The sequence below is a fragment of the Photinus pyralis genome, unplaced genomic scaffold, assembly GCF_008802855.1.
Source record: "Photinus pyralis isolate 1611_PpyrPB1 unplaced genomic scaffold, Ppyr1.3 Ppyr1.4_LG7, whole genome shotgun sequence".
Classification (NCBI taxonomy): Eukaryota; Metazoa; Arthropoda; class Insecta; order Coleoptera; family Lampyridae; genus Photinus; species Photinus pyralis.
The window spans coordinates 16,877,643-16,899,640 of NW_022170738.1; the positions used below are offsets into that span (position 1 = coordinate 16,877,643).

Sequence of the window (21,998 nt, forward strand, 5' to 3'; positions counted from 1 at the left end):
CGAGTTCTTGATAAATCTTAGAACAGTTACGACAATCAGACATAAAAATCAATTCTTAAAATATGGGGGGGGGGAGGGGGGGGCAACTTTGGCCACTTTTGGAGTTCTGAAAAGATCATCATTGGTTCTAAAGTTCCTGAAGTAATTACAACAGTTCCGTGAACAATCACTGCAAGAGGACTCATCAAATATTAAATATCAGTTCTGGGAACTCTAAGTTAGATACTGTTCATTGATATTTTGAAACTCCTTTGAGATGCTTCATTTTTTACAGATTAATAATGACTTTTACGGATATTCATATTTAGGGCCCCAAAAGAATTTTCGAATGCTGTTCAAATCCAAATACAAATTCTTCACGGAACTGTTATTAATTCTTTACAGATTATTGTTTGCCGTCGGCTAGCATATTCTTTCCTAAATGTTTACCTTTTTTGGTTGTTTGGCTTATTGTAGAGTTAAAAAACGTAACTTTTCCGGTGGATAGCTTTATGTACAATTTTTTGAAGACAACTTTCACTTTCCCGAAGCAGATATTTGCACTGGAAGTTTCGATATCACCTGACGTTCCAGTTGCTCTTTATGAGTACCTATCCTCTTCCGATACTTCGTTTTCAAGATCGCTTCGACTTCACCAATAGATATGTTTCGTTCAGACTATTCAGCCTCCAGCAACCCGTTTTCAAAATATTCGCTCTTAAAGTTTTGACATCACCAATTACCTTTCCTCCAATCGCCCTTTGTAAGTGCCTTCCTTCGACAACAATCTGTTCTTGAGAGCAATTAATTCCTTTCGTTGAGACCTTTCATAAGAGTACCATGAAGCATGAAACCAGTTCCACTCCCACCCCCTTCTTTGATAGGGAACCAGAAAAAAGGGCGGTAGTTGGTTCCTTTTGTTGAGACCTTTAATTAGAATACCATGAAATTTATATTCCATTATAATTTTATAATTAATTTCTACCATGAAGGGTGGAACGTGTGTTTACCCCCCTGCCCCCCCACACCAAATTCAAAAGTTTTACTTGGCACCATCAGAGGCATGTGTATGCAAAATTTTAGACCAATAATTTCATTGGTTGTTGCATTTTCAGTTTTTCGGTGATATCTCAGTTTTTCGGTGATATCTCTGTTAAAAAAATTTTCAAAACCTTTAAATGCGTTTTTTTATTCACAAAGAGGAACAAGTTGAACCACATTTAACCTACACTGTTTTGAAACAAACCCCTAAAGAGCATCTAAAAAAGCGGCATAGCACTTCGGGGTGACCATACGGGGTCATTGGATTTGACCCGTTTTCAAATGACTTGTTACATGTGGTATACAGGGTGGTGACTTGCGCAACGCATCATAGGGATTTCAATGTAAAATTCATAACATGCGATTATTGGCTCCCCAAATTATTTTAGAGCAAAAATGTATTAAGGTTTTTTGTAGAAACAAATTTTTTACGTCAATAAACCGTATTAGTTTTCAATTTTTTGCATAATAAAGACGGAAAATTGGAAAAATAAAACCCCATCTTATCAATAATCTGTGATGCCATGGAATTTTCTAAAACAAAAAGATATCCAATTATCAATTAGCAGCCGTTCGAAATGGATTTTATGATCGACTTGGTTACTGTCTTGCATTTAATGGGGACTTATTCGAACATTTATTGTAAATTGTTATATTAGGAAACCGTGTTTGGTAATTTGGTCTTTCTTTATGTTGAATTCGCTGTTCTAAATATAATACTTTTTGATAGAATTTGATTTGTTTTATAGCAGACATTCCATGGCATGACGGATATTGGCGTAGCTTTTCTATTATAAAATTCCATGGCATCACAGATTATTGATAAGATGGGGGTTTTATTTTTCCAATTTTCCGTCTTTATTATGCAAAAAATTGAAAACTAATACGGTTTATTGACGTAAAAAATTTGTTTCTACAAAAAACCTTAATACATTTTTGCTCTAAAATAATTTGGGGAGCCAATAATCGCATGTTATGAATTTTACATTGAAAACCCTATGATGCGTTACGCAAGTCACCACCCTGTATATGTTAACTGTGCAAAGTTTGAACCGAATAGGTTCAAGCGTTCGGAAGGAACAGAGATAAAGCTTTCATCGCTTTGCTCTGCCGCTTAATAAGCGTGCCTGGATTCATGATTGCGTTGTTGAGATCGTCAAAAGAAGGAAAATTTCCGAAACTTGTGTTTTTGTTATAATCCAGCGTATTTTTCATCAGCATCCTTTTATCTCATTGTTAAGCGTAATAAATGTAATCCAATGAGCTTTTATAGAATTAGCATTGCTGTTACATAAATTTTCCGAATCTATAGAAGTCTGTCCTGTTTGCAACCCATTTTTACTTGTGCTAGCTGGAAAATAAAAATACGAAAAAGTAGGTTGTGGGGGGAGGGGGTGTTCAAAATTAATTTGATCTCTCATTGTATTCTAATTAGAGGTATCAATGAAAGAAACCGTTTTCTACCGTTAACTACTGCCCTTCTTTCTGCCCTCCTATCAAGATACGGAGTCGAGGGGGAGGGTGAGTGGAACTAGTTTTACCCTTCATGGTACTCTAATGAAAGGTCTTAAGGAATTAATTTCTACCAACCATAGCCCTCCTCCTCGACCTCTTATCGTGATCGGGTATATTCCCTTATACCTCAAGAACGGATTATCCGAAGAGGGTACTCACAAAGGACGATAGAGACGTCTGCAAGAAATATATTCAATGGTGATGTCAAAACAAAAGCTATTTCGGTTAAAAAAAATGCGCTTTATTTGCACAAGGGTTGTGCACAATTTATACTTGTTTAGTATTACTCCCCTTCAGTCCGGGGGTTTGCCTCACTATGTATAACCTATAATGGACTGATAAGAAAATTTTATTTGGAAATCAGTGTTTGCAGTTTATTTTTGAATAACTTAATCACTCACGAGTTTTCAAATGCTATAAAGGGAATTTACAGCTAAATTTAAGGTTTCAGGAGATTATAAATCACAAGATTATTATTGCAATTTTGAAATTTAAAATATTTTGTGTTTGATATTTTGGAGCTTTGAACGTGAAGAGTTGACAATTTTGAAGATTTGAAACTGTGAATATTTATTAATCGCTATTTTAAAACTAAGACCTATAGCCATGTAAAATGAGACAGTTTTAAAATTTTGGATATCAAACATTTTAAAATAGATAAGTATAACTATATAACACCTGAAAACTACAATATTTGAATATTTTGTACTTTCAAGTGATTTTTTAATGAAGATCTCATAATGTTCAAATCTTAATATCTTAACACTTACAAGATCACATTTAAAAGCACCCAACCCCAACTTAAATATTTCAAGATCTCAACTTTCAACTTTTCAAATTGCAGAATTTTATAATCTCAAAATTAAAAATATTCTATGGGAAAATTTACCATTTAAAATATTTTGCCAATGCCAAAACACCATTTCAGAAATGGCAAGGGCTCAACAAACCATTTGATCACTTTAACGTTAAATTAAAAGTGCAACGCCCCTTCAGGTAATTCGGATAAATGTTGGCAATCGTCCCAGCTGATTACACTTCAGGTATTTCAGGAGACGCTCACCTTTGTTTTGGCAGGAGTCCTCTAAAAACATATCACCGTACCTGAACTGTATCACGAAGCATTTTTTCTATCGGTTTACAACAAAATAAACATCGGCACTTTTGTGTTCCACGATTACACAGTTCATGCTAAAAAAATCACAGTGCGGGTCGAAATCTTCAATTCATCACCGAACACTTTTAATGTTCAATAGAGAATTGCAGATTTCAAGTATAGGTAAATCCCATTGTCTTAGATTAATTCACACCATAGCTATTTAGCTCACGTATATCGGTAGATCTCCCAGCCACGTTGCCTGAGTACATGAACTAGAACTTCTTTCTTGCACAAAGTGTCTCAACGATTTCCAAATTTCATTGATCTTGTAAGTAACCACCATCTAGCGTTTGCATCTTAATTTAACGTTGTGATGATACTGATTGTGAGTGGTAACTGTTTCAAAAAATATTGGCGAAGTTACAGGTTTTCTTGAGTGAGGGTGTGAGAAAAGCTTAACATAAACATCTAGTATCGAGCTGTCACAAACTTTGCCTTTAATCGTGGTCCCTTTTGTCATCTATTCAATAAGTAAAATGCCCTCATAGTACCTACCAAAAAGTGGTCGCCATTAATTTTCCATACGAAGAATGGGTTTGCGAGGGTTTTTGTTCTTTTTGAGGGTTCAAGCTCCTTTTGCAAGCAATGGCATTTTTATTCGTGGATCAGAAACCAGTAAAGATTCAACAATTCTGATTCAGTTTTTGCCTCAACTGGTCTTCTTGATCTTGGTCGTCCTGAATTGAGTCCATCGAAATTGGTTCCAGAGCAATCATTTCGTTATTGACGGTTCATAAAATGCCACAAATAAGAGCTCTAACTTTGGACCAAGTGTCAGCTAGATCGACAAGCTTGACCGTGGAAGAATAAAGTCAATACCTCGAATAGTTTTTTTTTTAAAATTGACGTATCAGGAATTTTGACACTGAACGAAATATCACGAATTAAGCACTAAATATTGGGAACAGAAATTTAATATTTGTTTGAATTTTAAATTTATTTACAGAAATTCAAATGAAATTTGTAATTTCAGTGTTAATAATGCGTCGGTTCGCAATAACCGCTGATTTTCAGTAATTCGAATTGAAAGTAGAAATTTGATGAATGAGACCGAACAGTAGATTTGTTTCCGGCCTATTTAAACTATGCAATTACAGCAAATACAATGAAATTATGTTTGTGCATCGATACACGATAAAATTTCGTTCGACCCACTAATCACTTTTTCAGTGGTATAGGTCTTACAACGCTGATAGTATTAATTTTTCTATGCAAAAACGAATTTCATTGTTTTCTTATTTATGTAGATTTCGTCAGTAAGGACACGGTTTTAATGAATGAAAATATTACTGTACTGGCCACTGGGAATAAATTTTTAATTTTGGTAGACCGGATTGCGAGGTTTTAAATCAACGTATTCGCTCTTTTGTTCGTAATCGTAGTCTATGCATATTACTAATTCCTATTATGTTCGCATCGTAGGTACATTACGTTTCATTTCACCAGAGCTCCTCGCTGCTTTAAATTAATTCAGTTACTACTCGTAATTATATTAATCAAGTTTTGCACTATCGACGTCAATAAACTAAAATCAATGTAAAATATAAAAGAAACAAGTTGTAAATCAGCATATGCATGATTAAAGCGCATTTTTGGTAATGCAGGTCAGTATTTTATTAGCGAAGTTTAAAATTATCGATCTCACGAGTAATTTTGGCTGCGTTAAATAATTAATTTTATTTAATTTCAATTGACGGTACGTCTTCATTTTGTAAAACAAATTACAAAGTAAATAATAAGTTTTTATACTGGTAGCGCTATCTAACGGTAAAATTATAGCACCTCCGAAACCCATATCGAAATTATTTTCTTCAATTATCGATCTCACAAGTAATCTAACTCAAAATAGACTAGTGCCTGCACATCTACACTATGGCAGAAAGCTTTTAGTGAAAATTTAAAGTTTCTAGCTATTGTAGTTGTGGAGATCTCACGCGGACAGCCGACCTGCCAGCCATAACGAATATAATAGCGTATTTTTTTTTCAAAAATGCGCTAAAAATACACTTAGGTGTATAGTAGTGTCTGTAAAGTAAATTTACACTGATTTGTTGTCAATTATTCCATAAACATATATAGTTGTTGTGTTTTTCCATGTATTTCCGAAATAAATACGTTTGATGTTTTGTTTTCTATTTTTGTACCAACTAGTGGCCTTTTTCCAAACTTGGAATGACTCTGAGATCCATTATAAAGGTAAATTAGCAGAAATATCCGTATAGGTATCTCCATCAATGTATTAAACCTAATATAAAATTAACAACAAATTCGAATTAAAAAATCCAATTATGTATCTAACTATCTCACGAATTTCGTCTGAATGTTCAAAACATATCAAAATAATCCACGGGCGTAGTTTATATCCTGTACACAACTCCGTTTCGTCACATGTTTTAAGAATATTATATTGTTACATTATACATATGTCTGGTAAAATATCGGGCTGACGTTCCAAAATAATTAAAAAATTAAGTCCTCGTGTGAGATCGAAGGGGCTTCAGCGCAATTTTGTGTAGCGGATCAGTAATCTATTAGCCAGTTTTGACTCCACCATTAATAAGATCTTGTCCATGACTACCACATTCTCTTTGTCGGTACCCCCCCCCGCCATTGGCGTTTGAAGTGTTGACTCCACCTCTGTAAGATCTTATCCAGAGATATCACATGTATTTTGGTTTTCCACACGCCCTCCTCCCCCCTCCCCCCCCCTCCCAGTCATTTTGGTGAATTTCGCTAAAAACTGTCTACAATATGGTATTCTGAGCACTTTTCATAGCTCAAGCTTCTATTGGCGACACGAGAAAGAGAACGCGATTCCAGAGAAACAAAATTCGCAGCAGCCCGAAGTTCACTACCCCTCGAAGACGCGCGCCGTGCAAAAGGTTTCTTTCGCCCCTAGAGAAAAAAGAATCAAAATTCCATCACGCAGGAATTCTGGTGGTTCTTCCGACGACACCAGTTTGAAAACAATCGGACCAAAACGGTAGGTACACGTACACTCCTTTCTACAAACGTTCTTCTACGGGCCCTCATTTGGTGTAAGCCAGCTAACCAGCCGCTATCCTTTTTACAAATAGATTTGCAAAAATGTGCTAGAACATCAATACCTTTTAATTGTATTTAAGTATTCATTCCAGTTTAGCAAATACCACAACGAAGATGTAAAATAAAAGACGTGTGGCCCCCCATGCCTTTATTATAAGCACCAAGTGAATTCAGTGTATGTTCGAGACCATGTAAAAGAAACGGAAAGTCTAGGCTCAGTCTATCGTATTTGCCATAGTGGAGTCTTATAGTGTTTTCTTACGTATATCACGATTGCGTGCATTCGAAAATATTCTCGTTGACAAATCTTGACAGTCCGGATGGCGACGTGCCGGTGTAGTCTGAATATGTCTATAGCTTGCAATGTAGGGATATTTGACGTTTCGTTGACGGTACGGTGACGGAACGGTGTCGCCAAACAAATTTATTCGATAATAATCATTTTGAATAATGCTGAAAAGAAAAAAAGGCACTCAGGGCCTGATGCAACCACGCACATGCGATAGATTGAAATAAATTAGTTAATACCATTTTTATTGCCTGATAAAGTTTATACTCCTAAAATCCGGTCCTGTCTTCCAGTTTCTTTCATCAGAGATGCACAAAAAGACATTCGGAAAATGACTTATTTCCATGGCGCCCCCATTCTTAAAACTAAAGTTTCTTACGCCCCCCATCTTGATGATCCGTTTCAAGTTCAGGTGCAAACAATTTAAGAGAGCCTAATGGTCAATTTTAAATTTCGATCCGAATACAAGAATAACATTGGAGTTTGCAGTTTCGCAAAAATATCAGTCACTGATTAACTTGTTTTCAAGACGATAGGAAGATAAAGACATCCCATGAAATTTAAGAATTTTTTGGTATTGAAATGTTTCACATTTCAAATAGATGCGCAATTTACATAATTTATTTATACTTAATATCGCATTGTTTAAGAAATTTGATCAGGTTTTGGATCATTTAAGTTGGTTTATAAACAATTCAGATACGTCGTGTAAAGTTTTCCATTTGCGTAGTTAGAGTATCGAATTAATCAATGAAGTGAGAGATCCACAAATAATAAAATGTATGATAACATCATAATTAGCGATTGCAGAGAAACGTTATCAGGTAGGTATCTGACTAAACAATAAGTGCACCCCTAAACCGAAATCTGATCTGACGAACGTTTTACTATTAGGTACCTACACTCCAACATACATACCCCAACTGTAAGATTTGTCATGTGCCCTCAATCTATGCACTTTATCCATTGCAGTAATTTTCATTTGTACTCCTTGTAAACGAGCGAGAAAATCCGAAAGTTAAGACCGCTACACACTAAACTGCTATAAACTGTGGGTCGTAACTTGGTCTTAGGATAAAAAGTAGACCAAGGTTTATCGATTTTATTAAAATATTGCATGATGATGTTAACGGAACCGTTAGAAAATAAAACATGCGTTACAACCAAAATACCCCAGTCGGTCTATTTTCGTCGTTCCATTAAACGTGGAACCGGAAAACATGAACTGAAAGGTAATGGTTTCCAATATCTGAGTTTATGAGGAAAATGACGCATAAGGGTACTGACCCCTTGTGTGTTTGGCGGCATTTCACCCTAAGGTAAGTTTTCTTTGGCAGTGCATTTGAAAACAACCAACTTTCTTAACTTGCAGTAGAGTTGAATGTGCTTGTGGAACAAAAAGGTTTTAAAAGGAATGATTCATGTTCTTCCTAATGAAATTCTTGGCAGAAGTGCAAGTTCTATGAACTTTATGGTTACGGAAGATTTTTATAGTGTTGAAAGCAGCTGCAACAAGCACATCCCTATGTATTATACAGAGTGTCCGTTTTTCGCGCTTATACATTAGCAAATGTTGCCAACTATTAAGACGAATCCGAAAATAAAAGCACTGTTGGGGTCACTGTTTTCGTTTTAATAATTGAATAAAACTCAATTTTGCATTTTTCTATTTTTTTTTAAATTCACAACAAAGCTAGTAGAAATGAGCGATTTAGACTATGGCACATTTTTCGGCGAAATTTTTAACATTCTTAATTTTCAATTAGACGAAAAAAATTCTCGTAGGTATCTAATTTTTGTTTGGTACCTGTCAAATTACGTTTTGGGATCATGCAATAGACTTTTTCTCATTAAAATGACATACCTACTACACGCTTTGTCAGTTTGCTTTGACGTGTTCCATTTTCCCAGAAAGGGCTTTAGAATAAATGAAGGTTGTGAATCATTTATAATCTAGTCTAAGCTTAAATGCATCTTATGAATTTGATGTTTATGTTCAAAGATCTCCGCCCCCCTCATCAAAGGTTCTTAAATGTGGTTGCTCTTAAATATCTTAAAGATATTTCAACTCTTATAAGCTCTTAACAGTACGAGACAATCTCAAGGATGACACTTGCAAGCTCTAGGAGACTAGTTGAGGGTCTTAAAGAACTTCAAAGATCGATAAAGGCTGATATACTTTTAAGGATCTTTAAAAATCTTTAAGATAAGTATCCCAGATGGTCTTAAAAGGCATATTAAGAATTGCTGTTAAGGATCTCCAAACGCTCTAGATCTTAAAAGGTGCTCAAAAGGTTCTCAAAGCCTAATAAGAGTTATTAGAGACTAACAAGAAAGCATCTTACGAGTTTCTAAATGCTATTAGAGATTCTTACAGATATTTAGAGTAAATGAAAACTCTTGAGAAAGAAAAAATCCTTCAAAAAATCTGATAGGTATTCAAGAGTCATGAAGACGGTTTTTTTTAACAAGATGGTCTCTTAAACGCTTTTGAAGGCGCTTGCATACTTTTAAAGATTTTTAAATGCCATTAAAGGCTCTCTAAGGCTGCAGTCTGGAAAAGGACAAAAGAAGGAAAAGTAGCCAGGCACAGTGTTACTGCTACTGTCGTGGAAAAGAAATTTCCCTAGTGGGCATGAAGGTTTCACAACGATTTCTGGAAAAGTACATTTAGAAGATATCATTTTAAGTAAAATGTATTACTTGATCACGTGATTCAAACATTGACCCGTATGAATAAAAGTAAGCAAATGCACTTGCAAAATTCAAAGTAAATATTCGTAAGTGCTCCTTCGCACTGGGTGACTTAGCAGCGCTTCTAAGCAGAAGGACAGGACGCAGTGCAGCGCTGCTAAACCATGCTAAACAGACCAGTATGAAGGGGCAGTTACGAGTCTTTACTTTGAATTTTGCAAGTATAAGCATTTGCTTACTTTTATTCATACGGGCCATTATTTTGAACTTGGGAACAAGAAAAAATACTGGAAAACACAAACTCGGCTTTCCCAAATTACAAAAGACCCTAAATTTACTGGGTTCGTAAACACACGTGACAAAATTGAAACATAATTACAAATAGGTACCCCAAATCTAAAATTAAACCCTAACTTTCTCCAACACTAAAGTAAATACATCCAACTCATCAAACCCCAGACAAACAGAACAAAAACAATGCCACTCACTTGCCAAACATTTGATCTTGATGTTACGCGGCCTTCTTTTTCAGATTTTCGCCTTAAGGCGACTAACATTAGTGCATTTTCCATGAAGTACTTCCCGAAAGATCATATAACGGATTATTTATGTGTAGAGGAAAATAAGTTAAGGCATAAATATTCTTATAAATAAGAAACTGTGCGCATGTGCACACCTGATTGAATTGATTGTATTACGCGCACGTAAAAAAAATAAAATGAAATTCAGTAAGTGGTCAAGTGTAAATGTGCCATTTCGGTGGATTTCGCTAAAAACCCTCCACAAAATGTGGTACTCAATTTTTGGGGCACTTCCCATAACTCGGGTTTCTATTGGCGACACGAGAAAGAAAGACCGCGATTCGAGCTGTAAGAAACTTTAAACCGCAGCGTAAGGTAACTTTTGGGCGCCTTGCAAAAGATGGCGAATTTCGCCCCTAGGAAAAAAACAAGATTTCGTCACGAAGAAGTTGTGCGCGTTTACAAGATCTTTCCGACAACACCAGTTTGAAAACAATTAGGACCAAAGTGCAGAAGAAAAAAAAAACTGAAAAATCACCACGTAGTAAACCACGCTCGGGGATGGCGCTCAGATGTACGATGTAAAGCTACCTTTGTACAAATAAATTTTGTCTTCTGTAACTTTCATATTAATCCTTTTTTCGTAAGATCAACCGCTACAGTTATTTAAAAAAAAAAACGATTTTCTGTAGCTTTCATCCAAGAGGGTGGCGCGAGCGGCTCCCCCAAGGTCGAAAACATGTTTTCCAAGGCCTAGATCTTAACAACATATTAAAAAAATTACTACTACACCACCTTTTGTAGGGCAAAGGCCTTATTTGTCCCCAAGTGACTGGACTACAAGGCACTATAGGCTATAGTGCGTGTTTTAATTTCGAGGATGCAGTTTGTTGAGCGACACGAGGTTAATTGTTGAATCAAGATACTTTGCAATGTTTGCAGTCTGTACAAAGAGACTGTATAGAAATGATTAGCAGAAGAAGCTGAGGCAGTTACTGCAATCCACAAACATATACGAGAAACGGGATAATGACTATAAAAGGACCAGAATGTAAATTATATTTCGGTAAACAGAAACAGTCGCCTGTGCTCACGCGCAATACTATAGTATATTGAAAGACAAGTGTTACAATGCGACCTATTGTAATACGACTATCTTGTGGCACGAGTGGCGACGCGAAGCGTAGCCACGAGTGTCCGCAAGATAGGAGTATTACAATAAAGCATTGTAACACGCGTTTTTCATACTATTTTTTCTATTTCGGTGCTTTAATTTAATTAAAAAATTCATTATCAGAAACTATAGGGAACATTAGAACTAACATGTTTTATGTTGGGAACACTTTTTATGCCGTTAAGTTTTAGGTTGGCAGCGTAGTAAGACTGACATTTTGAAGTTCAAACATGGAAGTACCCAACGAAGTACCTACTTGTACTAACTAGTAACTGCCAACTTAAGAGATGAGTTACCAAAAAAAAACGACTATAATCACTGTCTTTGTACAACTGTTTTCGGCCGAAAACAGTTGTACAAAATCATCATTGTGACACCGAAATAGAAAAAAAATATTCGTGCAATTAAGACGAGCATAAGCACAATTAAATACCCTGTATACTGGTTATTAATGTGACTGCGTGCGCATTAAAAGGAAATCGTTTCCGGTTTAAACACAGAACCACCACCAGAAGAACATGCCTGATCCATTTCTTTACAAATAAATAAATTAAACAAATATAGCGAACGAGCTCCAGGGTATGGCTATAGCATGTGCAAAACCAAATTTTAAACCTGATGTTAGTTTTGCTTTTTTTTCAAGTGTATATGCACTGCACATCCTACACAAAACCAAATTTGGAAAACGGCGCTACATTTGCTTTTATTCCAAGTGGCTATGTATCAAATTTCATTTAAATATATTCATAAATAAGAAAGTTTGCAATTCGGTCTGTAAATGGTCGAGATGCGCAAAGGGCACTGTGAATGTTGATCGATTAGGCTCAACTTTTGGAATTGTGTTTTATATGGCTAAAGCTATGCGCATATTGAATTTCATGCAATTCGGTTCATAACTAACGGAGATGTCAAAAGGGTCTTCCTTATTTTTTGGGCTACATTGCCAATTCACGAACTCCGATCTACAAATTTGATAACGAATCCAAAGAAAAATTTCATCGTAATCAGTCAATTCGTTTATGAGTTATCGTGCTAACGGACGGACAGACGGACAGGCACCGCAAAATTATAAACTCGCTAGGAGCTCGTTAATAATAAAATTTTATATAAATAGCCCCTCCTCCCCCTCCTCATTCACCAAGAAGCGAAACATCAAAACATTCATGTGCTCTTTTAAAAGCTTTTAATGCGCTTCATGTGTACACTTAAAATAATAATTGTTTGTTGTTTGGATGAGCGATGATTTACCAATTTATACCACCGTATGCGGGTATGCCAAAGCACAATTGAATAAGTACAACAAAAATTTAGATGATACATTGTCAATAGGTATGTGATGTTGTAATGATTTATTTCGTTTATTTTTAGCAATATTTAGCGAAGAAAACGTCAACGTCAAAGTTTCGTGTGTACTTCGGGGATTTTTATTACGCATTCCTATAACGTCATCATGCCCAAAAAGCTACAAAACTTGAGCAAATAAAGTACCTATCAATAATTGTATTTTTGTCACAGGCTATTTTCATTTTCACAAACAAAACTTGCACGCAACATTTTTTAATTGAGCATTACTAACGCGTTTGTGTGTCGAAAATATTGAATTATGGGTTGTCGTCAAACAGCGAGTCGATATGTGATGCAAGTCTACAGTTTACGCAATGAATCACTCGTTAGTATCATGCGTAACGTGGACGTAACGTAATATCAAATTTGCATCGGATTCGAAACGGACGAGTTATGGGCGTTATTGGTACGTAACACTCTCATGAATACATGAGATGGCTTTTAAAGGTATTCAATGAATAATGAAAATAGGGAATACAAACTTGTGTAAATCCAGTCAGCGGTGCGGAACTTAAACGCTATGTTGCCTTCTTTTGCTTAATGGTGTAGAGCTCATCAATCTTCTTTTGTAATGGTTGTATGTGATGTGTGCTAAAAGAGCTTAGGTATACGATCAATAGCGTCTGTTGTTTTAAATTCTGACGCATTTAACATATTAATTAAAATTCACGTACATGTGGCTGCGTTTGATCTTGGATGCTGCAATTCAGTTCGAAGTTAATTATTTTACCACCCACTCGCTTGCCTGTGAATTCATTTGGAATAGAATCAATTAAGCGAGTTAATTAATGATGCAAGTCAACGTAGCATGTGTTATGTACCTATAAGGCTATAATGTGCCTAATTATTCCATTAAAGGTTTCTTCATCGACTCGTAAAGATGGAGAGAAAACTGCATTACCAATCCATTTATATGTATAAGTTCATTGCGCTATCCCTTTTAAAAAGCCCTGAATAAGTTCCCATTGGATGCCCTCTGAAAATTAAAGTTACCGTTAGTAGAAGATTTTGAAGTAATGGCGATGAGAATGGCGACTACCCTTGCAATGTTAAAATAAATCTTACAAGAAATATCGACTCCCGACTCCCTTGTACAATTTGTGGCACTGTGGCAGTCGCTTGCGTTTCTATGTAGAGATTAGCATGTTTTAAGAGCCTTTACTAGCTATCTTTTATAGAGACTTGTCCTAGGGTTCTGATGCATCAATAGAGGGAGTAAAAATTAACTATAAGTACCCAAAAACTGGGTGATACCAAAACATTCTTTCCAAATAATCTGAAGATCAAAACACTTTGTTTGAGAGTTACGTTTCTTTTGTTTTTATCAGTAAACAGAAAATATACGTTCCGTTAGGGTCATAACATGTTTTGTATATATTTATCCATGTCAGGGCGGGAAAAAAACACCCTACCGCAGGTGAAACTGGCAGGATTTCCTACTTTTTCTTCGATTTTGTATGTGGGCGAGTGCTTCCTGAATTCGGCCCTGATTGTTTAAATTACATGACGATTTTGCAAAGCTCACATTCGTAGTTCTCAAGCTTGGTGGGTAGTGTTTTTTTCTGACTTCTGACGGAGTTGGGAAATCACATTGGGTATAAAAATCAATCTTGATTGGTTAGCAAGGTCTTGACCACGGAATGTGTCAATTAAAAAGGAAAAATATTGGAAATTAGGTTGTTGGTATAGAGCCGTGAGGCAATGCGCGATAAGTCACGATGAAGTTAGCGTGGAGCCGTTAGCACAGCCACACACAGAGTGAAAATCCGATCTCCACGAAATTTTGGTATCTAGGCACCCTTACACAATATGAATCACAAAATCAAACAAATTTGAACTGCACAGCGTTTGGCACTACACGTTTAGGAATGCACCATATTGGGATAGAAATTTTGGAAATATGTTAGGAAATATGTTTCTAATCAAAAAAGGTAGAAAGACAAATCGCAAAGTTCAGGATTCTAAGCATTGCAAAGATTCAAATGATTCCAAGGATTTTAGGAATTCCCGTGATTCCAAGGAATCTCATTATTTCAAGGATTCCAATCATTTCAAGCATTGTAATGAATCAAAGATTTCAAGGATTCCTAGGATTCAAATGATTCCAATGTTTCCCAGAAATCCAGAGATTTCAATGATTTCAGGGATTCCGAGGTTTCCTATGATCCCAAGACTTCCAATGTTTCCAAGGATTTCTGGAATTCCAGGGACCATTCTAAGGATTCTATGAATTCCAAGGATTCCAAAGATCCCAACTATTCCAAGTATTTCAGGGATTCCACGAAGTCAATATATTCCAAGGATTCCAATGATTTCAAGTATGATAAGGACTGCAACTATTCAAAGGCTCCAAGGGTTCCATGGATTCTGGAAATTCAAATGATTCCAGGGATTTCGAGGATGCCTAGGATGCAAGGATTTAAATGCAAGATTTCCAACGAATCCCACGTCTCCGGGGATCCCAAACTTTCTAACGATTCTACGGATTCCTATGATTCCAAGGGTTATAAAGACTCTATGGATCCGAACCCGGATTCGAACCAAGGACCCTTAGCATCACAGCCCAGCTTTAACTGAACTGCGCCACACGGTTTTATCTTTGGTCGAAGTTTTTTGTATATTTACAAAAATATTCACTGGCCCGAATTAAAAAATGCCAACCTTTTTTGAATATCCAAAACTTTAAATATCCTTTTCTGCTTCAGAGAGGGCCATTACGGGATTTATACATTTAAGCCTTTGGAGTATTCGCCAAGTAAAAGGTTTAGGATACCGTAATTTAGGGACAATAATTGGTACCTACATATTTGCTTTTGCGATTTTGTAGCGATATTTTCATATGTTTTTGACAAGATGCAAGATTGTTCATGAGCTCAATTTTGGTATGAATTTGATGTTAAAACGTTCATGCCAAACCAGAACTGCATTAATTTGAGTCTGAACCCGTTTACGTATTTCAGCTGCCTCTTCCTAATATAATATCTTATATTTTATACCAGCGAGGCATAAGAATCATTGCGTTATTAAATTAATAAATTTTCTTGTTTTATTTACCTTCCTAACTCCTTGAGGCGAAATTTTTCACCAGAAGTAATCCGTGGCAACCCAATACAAGGAAGAAAAGAATCCCAGTCGAACAATTAATGCAATTACCTTTGCAACTATAGGCTTGTCCCTTATTTTCCGTGGGTTCAGATTTCAGTTCATTGTATTAATTTCGTAACAGGTACTTATTAGTTATTTTTGATTGACGGTCATTGTAGTTGACTGTTTGAGATTCGCTCGTATACCTAAATTATGGCGCCACCTGTCGTTGGATTTTTCCACGTAAGCCACAAGGCACATTCTTTGCTTTTCAATTTCGCTTTCCTTAGGCCGACATGTTAAGAAAGCAAGCTGAAAACCATGAGGTTCTAATTGCAATTCTTAATTATAATGATTTCTGGCGATTGAACATATCTTTTGTGGATTACAATTTCGTCGGAGGTCGGGTTTCTGCATTTTTCTCCGAGTTTTGCGGAGGCTATATTTTGGTTTTCACTATAATTACGTTTTTGCTATTGAAGTTGAACGTTATTTAAAAGTAGTTTGTTTTTAAGGCCAAGAGTGAAGCTTTGGATTAGTGGATTACAGTCGCATTTTGTCATTTATTACTATTTGTACAAAAAGCGCGTATTATTTAAAGACGTCTCAAGCTTGTTCGACATTTGTATGAATTTGCCGTTTAATGAAAATGGAATAAATTTTCCGATATTTGACTAAATTTATTTTGTGGTTGAACGAATGCGTTTGTAATTTATCCATTTCAGGTGCCTCTTCCCCATTAACAAGCAAAAATAAGAACCGTTAATAAAAAATACAATGATATTTGTTGCGAAGTAGACATAGGGATTTACGTGGATTGCTATGCTATGTCTACTTTTAAATGACAAAATCTCTTTCGATGCAACCAAAATACCTTCTTAAAACAATAACGATCTGGTTGTCATATTAATTAATTTGAATATTGTTGCTTTGGCTTCACAGAAAATAAATCTCTTACGCCCCTTACACTGTTATCGGCACTATACCAATACCTTCAGTTGAATAAATCGCACATGAGTGAAAATAAAAATAAGCCAAAGCAACAGCAAAGATCTTTATTTGTATTATTAAGAAGTTATTTTCGTTGCATAAAATTAGGCGCCCTTCAGAAGTGATCTTGTCATTTAAAAGTAGACATAGGAATAAATAACACGGTAAATCGCGATGTCTAGTTCTTAATACCATTGACTAATGTATTAGGGATCGAAATACAAGACATAAAGGATACCACCGCCAAAGAAAATAACTACCCTTGGAAATTGGGTGCTATGTCTGCGGTACGTTTTTAAGGGTAGTTTTAAAACACCATCTGTAGAAACCGCATGAAAATAATTGGTGGCCTACTTTTGCATATCTTTAAATAGTTTCAAATGAATACCAACAAATAAAACTGTTTAAGTAAATGTTTGCATTACCTAATGTTATTTTCGGTTGCCTTTGCGAATAAATCATAGAAATGAAAACAAAACACTACCTCAAAACATAACTTTTATGGCTTTCCGGTTTTTATTACTCTACGGAAAATAACTGCCGATATTTTTCTATCAGCAATTGTTTGAATGATGGATTTACATTAGCAGATAATTTCGAAAATATGTTGGGGTACCTACACATACGGAACGACAGGCAGTATTGTGCATTATTTGCTAAATAAATAATTTTGGACGCCAAATGGCTTTGTTGTATTAGATTTAGTAGTACAAAAATCCACAATTGTAGAGAAGAATCTGGAATTTAAAGTTGAACAATCCGAGTGCGACGTACCCTCTTAATTATGATACTTTAATCTTTCGCACATAACACGTGTTTCTAGAGTACCTACTAAAAATACCTTTATTACCATTACGTTTAATACCGTCCGTGGGTCCATTCAACCTTTCGCAAACTTTTTTCAATTCTAATTGGTATTAGATAAGGATAATTTATCGTGTTTCCTACACCAGAACATAAAAACATTCCTCTCAAGGCAAGTTATAAATAAATAAATTGAAAGTTACGAAATTGCAGCTCCGTAATTTCTCTTTGAACGTTTCTGAAATTGCTCATCAAAAAAAAAAACGACAAACTTTTTCAATTATAAGACTGAGCCACTGCTGGAAGTTCAAGATCCTGAAAGCCCTACAGATGCGTCATTTTCTTGATTAGGTGTTTCAGTAATAATCGGAAAATGAACAGAAGCGCAAATAGCGACTGAAATTGAAATAGGTACCCATCTTTACGCGCTCCGCAAAACTCACCGCTACACAGCTGTGTGTGTTGCCTAAATTCCGTCATTTGAAACGTAAAGAAATCAGTAACCCGAAATAATTAAATATTGAGAAGCAATTTGAAATAATTTACATGTTAACAAGGCAACACGCTGCATATTCATAAAGTCGCCCGAGCGAATAATCGTTACTGAAAACTTCTAAGAGACCATAAATATTTCATAGGTTCCAGAACTCTCGAAACACGGCTCTAAAATTAGACGTTTAATATTTTTGTTACTCGCCTCGAAGTAAATAGTTAATTTGGCGATTGAGAAGCTTTCTGTTTCTAATGTAACATAATTATTGATTGGTAGGGAAATTAATTCTATGGTTAGTTAGGCAACTTATGTTACAAGGTGGAACGCAAAATTGAATTAGTGAGCGCGTTTATCACTGGTATAATTATGAACGGTACATGATTTTGTCATGTCGAGATGAAGGGTTACTGTAGTTGCAAAAAGTTTGCCTAAATTTAACCACCACGCGAATTGCAAATAATGCCAGTTTATTCGAAACGAGTCTAAGAGTAACAAAACCGTTCCATGAAACGCCATCAAATTTTGGCATTTTGGCACCCTCAGAGCAAGATCGTTCAGTTTCAACACCTGCTACTCGCAAATACCACCAGAGAACGTGACGCGCAACGAACCCTCTTCATCTACCATCCGAATGGCATCTAATAGATCACAGTCGGCCTTCAAACGATTGAATTTTACTTCACGCTATTAATACTACAAGCGCTTCCTAGGGCGAGGTGCTCTAATGATGAAGATGAATGATTGTGCACATCCTGTTCTTTCTCAATCGACGACAACAAATTGACGCCCAATCAGTGTTACTCGAGTATCTAAGATGTCATCCCTTACAAGAAGCCGTACCAAAAGTATGGCAGAGACCAGAAGCACTCCATTTATAATGACCGGCCGAAATGTTGATCCCCAATTCCTTAGCACAGCCCGGTCGACAAGCAACGGTGATTATCCACCGCCAAGTTCGACGGGAAAGGGAACACTCAGGCATACATTGATAATACTCTTTGCTGCCACGTGACACTCTATCGGGAACGGCTCGCTGTATTGTTTGCTCATTTCGTGCGGATTGCAGTTCTTAGCATCTTAGCAATCCGAGCAGGGGCCCTCTCATTACCATTTCCACTATTTAAATATGTTCTGCTTGAGCGATAATCGATTTTCACATGAATACTTGCTATTGGCCATTGGCATTCTCACATGTACTTTTCGTGTTAAAATTAAACTACGGAAGGCTGGAGTAGAGCCACGCCATTTACATGTTTCCTATGTACATGCCATTTATTATTTTACGAGTTTTAGTAGCTCAATTGATCGTACAGGTATTTTGATGTGTTTTTGTACTGAATTAATTTATCATGTTTTCCACTGCATTTATGATGTCTTGTGTATTTTGTTTTTATGAACTTGTTTAATTGCATTTGATTCAATTACCTGAGATTTATCATGCAATTTAAGATGTTGTATTTATGTGTATTTCTCTTGCATTTCGTTACTGTAGGTGATTTATTTCATGTATTTGTGTGGCCTATGCCGAGGTTTTTGTTCCGTAGAAGGTTTCCCTGGCATGGTCTTGTTGTGTGCGTAATATATTTTATTTGTTCTTGTCATTTCTTACGCACAAAAGTTCTGTCTTTTATTTAATTCCCTTCCTGATTATGTCTCACGTCCCAACATATAAAAGAACCGATTACACAACGTAGGAGTTCAGTTCATTCGTGCCATCCATATCGAGCCGACTGCCATCCAAATTCAAAAGTGCCGCGAAACGTCCAACGTTTCAACTCGAAAGGTAGGTGGCTCTGCTTGTAGTTTTTCCCAGTTGCTATCGGTAAGTAAAGGGTAAGTCAACGTTTACAGTGTCGGCTTGATAGACCCCTAGGAACATTACAAAACGTACGTCACAAAAGTGCCCACCAACAAGGGACGAGTGATAGCACGAAAAATCATTCCCAAAGTTGGACACATCTACTACACAGACCGTTCTGCAACCGAAATGGAGTGGGTATTGGAGATATTGGGCGGAAGGATGTAGACAGTCTCTCAGTCTCGGCCATTAGCAACAATATTCCAAGAGAATCTCGATAGTCACTGACAGTCAGGCAAGCAATTAAAGATCCAAACTCCGGCTTGATGCTGGAGTACATCTGAAACCTTACCCGGCTGGCGGAAAATAATAACGTCAAGCTGAAGTGGGTGCACGGGCACACTGCTCTTAAGAGTAACGAAATGGCCGACAGACTGGCTAAGGAAGAGTGAAAACCATTTTGAACGAGACAAGTCAAAGCTCTACTAGATCTACCTCCATTTGACGGGTTGAAGACCTGCTGAAGTTCAGTAAGAATCATTTATAGCTATTCACAGGGGGCACTGTCAAATGAAAAGACATCTGCACAAAATGGGCCTTGAAGCAGACACTCTGTGAAGGAGGTGCGGAGAGGAAGGAGAAACACCTCTACATAAGCATAATACAGTGCCGTTGTGAGGTGTCTAATACTTCAGGGCACAGGTTCCTTGTGTAGCCAGGAATACCTCAAAATGCTCCACCCGCAAAGATTATGAACAGACGTCTTTAGGGAGTGAGAATATAGGAAGCACAATAGACTCTCAGGATGACGGTACAGGCACTAAACTAGGATACTGTCGCTGAGTTTAAGTAATAAAACACCAAAACATCGGCAAAAAATGTCAATAGCCACATTTGTCACGTTCGAAGAGCTTCAACGTGGAGGAGGTGGTAGACCCACAAAAAACAAAAGCACAACCAAGAAGCTTCTCAATCTATAAGCATAGAGTACGCATACGGAAAGGGGTGTTCGAAACGGAAAAGAGTCGCGTAACCAAAGACTGCCCTTCCACCAGCTCCGCACTAGGACGCCCACTTCTGTGTTGGTGCGCGTAGGATGTGGCAACACCGATGATATTAGGAGTCAGTGCCCGAGCTTCCTCATTGACCAAATGAAACACCAGCTGGCCGACATCACAATCATTGTACCTGGACGCCATAATCGTATTATCCAAGCACTTCAAAACGCACCTGAACGACCTCGCTGCCTTGCTCAACCGTGATGCAACCTAAAGGCACGAAGGTCACTTTTGAGAGGCGAATCCGCTACTTGGGACACATCATCACTCTCGCTATCTTAAGTGCTAATCTCGCCAAGACCGCCCGCCACCATCATCGATCACCTATCACTCAAGAACCTTAAGCATCTTATGTCACTCTTGCAAACCCATCCCTGGTACAAACGTTCCGATAGACATATATTCTAAGTCAAGTCGGCCCCATACTATCCTTCCTTATCAGGGCAGACATCGGACTAACGCGAAGGGTTCTGACTTTGTAAGTTTATGACATCGCATGCCAAAACATTCCCAGGAAGAGGAACGTAGTCGCAGACGTCCTATCACGGCCACAGTTCGCCAGCAAGAACAAGAGCACATACTCGGAAACCACCACGCGGAATGCACCAGCAGCGCACCTCTCGCTACTAGTGGAAGGGAATGAGACCACAAACTACTGAATATGTCAAAAATTGTGTGGTGTATCAGAGGTAAAAGACATTGAACCACAAAATCACCGCTCCAACAAAGAATTTCGAGGTCACAAAGCCCAGAAAACCTGACGTCACGATGGGCTGTATTGTTCTCCCTGGCCCAAACAACCAGGTGCGTGCAAAAATACCCGATTCGAATCCGTAGTGACAATGCCGCTTAGTTCGTGAGTACCACGTCACACATTGTTTAGGGGTCACAATCAAAACCCGAAAGTGGATGAACCGAGATTTAAGGTCATACGGATTGTCCAAATAAACAACAATTTGTTTTATTAAAATAAAAGAGTAGACTGAATTTATAAAGTAAATATAATTATG

General features: G+C 37.0%; 1 protein-coding gene across 6 annotated transcripts in view; it reads right to left on the reverse strand.

The window, feature by feature from the left end:
- Positions 1–21,998, reverse strand: part of LOC116176360 (cAMP-specific 3',5'-cyclic phosphodiesterase) — a 416,659-nt gene that overhangs the window by 71,844 nt on the left and 322,817 nt on the right. The gene's annotated exons all lie outside the window — the stretch shown is intronic.